This window comes from Pinus tabuliformis, chromosome X (genome assembly GCF_031772625.1).
Source record: "Pinus tabuliformis cultivar Carrire ecotype Pingquan chromosome X, CPIR1, whole genome shotgun sequence".
Lineage (NCBI taxonomy): Eukaryota > Viridiplantae > Streptophyta > Pinopsida > Pinales > Pinaceae > Pinus > Pinus tabuliformis.
Window position 1 is genome coordinate 170,242,108 of NC_142308.1, and position 2,483 is coordinate 170,244,590.

The window sequence follows — 2,483 nt, forward strand, 5'->3', positions numbered from 1 at the left end:
CATACTCCAGGCCGAAAATATTAACATATGTTGCTTCAATCAAATATATATATATATATATATATATATTAATTATTATATTATTTTGGAAAATAATTTATAATCCCAAAATATTATAAATCTAATATTTTCCTCTCTATAATCTCCTCCAACATTTTTTTTCCCAATACCAATGCCAAATATTATATTTCACTTATTCCATATTTATTAATTCAATATTAAATATATATTTCAACTTCAATAATATTTATTACTCCATTGCTAAAAAAAAAATCTGTGCAACATTTGAATCATCCTAATCCAATTAAAAAAAACACATTTCCTCGTGAATATAAATCTAGACTCCTCAGTTTTTGCATTAAAATAATATAAAACTATACGAATGTGAAAATGGCCACAATGTGATGTGGCTAGGTACAGATGTTTCAATTTCTTAGCTCTGGTTCCATGCACAGGTTTACAGGTTTTGACTTTTCCTTGACTGTATACACAACAGCATTGGACTCCCTTGCAACAGTCCCCTTCACATGTTCTGTAGATCTATTAAACCATTCAACAGGCCAGTGGCATTTTCTATAAATCTATTAAACCATGTGTTGAATCATTTCAGATCCGAGAATACTGTAAATCTATCCCCTGTGTTAAGTCATTTCAGAACCCAGAATACTGTAATCTATCCATTTTAACAGATGGAAAATGGATGGAGCAACAGCACGATGAGCATGATAGCAAGTATTGTATGTGGGATACTCTATTCATACTACGCCCTGCCAAAGCTTCCCAAAGGGCTCCCTCGTCTCATTGCAGGGCTTCCTGTCATTGCTCTGTACACAGCTCTGCCATGGCAGCTTTCTAGCGTGCATATGAGAGGAATGACCTCATTTATGTTCATGTGGGTAGGATCTTTCAAGCTTTTAATGCTCTGTTTCGAAGTGGGTCCTCTTGCAACGCCATGGGCAAGATCGAATCTCTGTCATTTCATGGCCGTAGCTGCTTTTCCCATCAGGGTTCGCCAATCCAGTTCAGATGGTGATTTTCAGACAAAATTTTTCAATTTAACTACCTTGATCAAAGTTATTGTAGAAGGATCTCTTTTGTTGCTAGTCATATACATGTATTCATACCGAAATCGAATTCCCCGTGGTCTGATCTTTGTGCTTTATGGGGTTCACATATTCTTGTTTCTTGATGTATTTATGGTCAGCCTGGCAGCTGTGGCAGATGCATGCCTGGGAGCAGAATTAGAACCCCAGTTCAACCAGCCCTATCTTTCCACCTCCCTGGAAGATTTCTGGGGTAAAAGATGGAATCTCGTTGTAACAAATCTTCTTCGCCCATCTGTGTATGATCCTATATTGCACATCTGCTGGAAAACCCAAAAGCAATCAGACAAGAAAAGTGAAAAGCCCCCTCTCTGGGCACGAGCAGTTGCAGTATTGATGACATTTGTAGTTTCTGGATTGATGCATGAAGTGATACTGTGCTGTATCACAGAGACAAGATCACCCAGTTGGGAAGTTACAGCTTTCTTTATCATCCATGGTTTATGTGTAGCCATTGAAGTTGGTTTGAGAAGAAGTAGTCTCTTTTGTTACATCAAATTGCCAAGATTTATTGCAATCCCTGTGATTTTCATATTCATATGCAAAACAGCAATCTGGCTCTTCTTTCCAACTTTCACCAGATCTGGAGCAGATATAAAGGCCATTGCAGAGTATGAGCTTCTCATAAACTACTTCTTTCCAGCAAGTGTCCAAAATTGAGATTGTATTTCCCTGGCATTGGCAGAAACTTCAAGGCCATTTGTTCAATGATGACTTGAGAATTTGTTTCATAACAGACTCCTATGTTTTTCCAGATTCCTATATTTTCCCAGATTGCATTTTTGGGCATTTTTGGTTTTGGTTTTCTGTAATTAAAATTTGTACATAAATAAAATACCCAGAAAAAGACATTTAACAAAATAGATCTTTCTAGAGTCCTATGTTTTCCAGATTACATTATTGGTTTTCTGCAGTTAAAATTTTTACACAAGGAAAATACACAGAAAAAGACATGCAACTAAATATATCTTCAAATGCCATCATCATCCACACTTCAAATCTGTACCTCAAATGCCACCATCATGCGGTATGTTTTCATTAGAATAGAAAAAGAGAGGTGGCATAGGTACTTCATCAGTGGGGAAGAGGGAGGTGGCATATGTCTTTAGATAGGAAAAGTGATGTTTAGTTTTGAGATATTTAAAGGAAGCGAAGCAACCAGAAGTATTAGGTTAAAGACAATAAAAAATAGAATATTAATGCTATAATAACATTTTTGAAAAGAACATTAATGTTATAACAATATTTTTGAAAGGAAAGGAAACCCAACTTTGTCATTTTCATAAAAATAATGAAAAATAGAGTATTGATAGTGCAAGAACAATATTTTTGAAAGAGGAATAAATTGAAAGTTTTTATTGTCATAATGTTTGGTGTGGT

The 2,483-nt window shown here is 35.4% G+C and overlaps 1 pseudogene; it reads left to right on the forward strand.

The window, feature by feature from the left end:
* The first annotated feature begins 390 nt into the window (after window positions 1–390).
* Window positions 391–1,867, forward strand: LOC149139000 (acyl-CoA--sterol O-acyltransferase 1 pseudogene; annotated as a pseudogene).
* The last annotated feature ends 616 nt before the right edge of the window (window positions 1,868–2,483 follow it).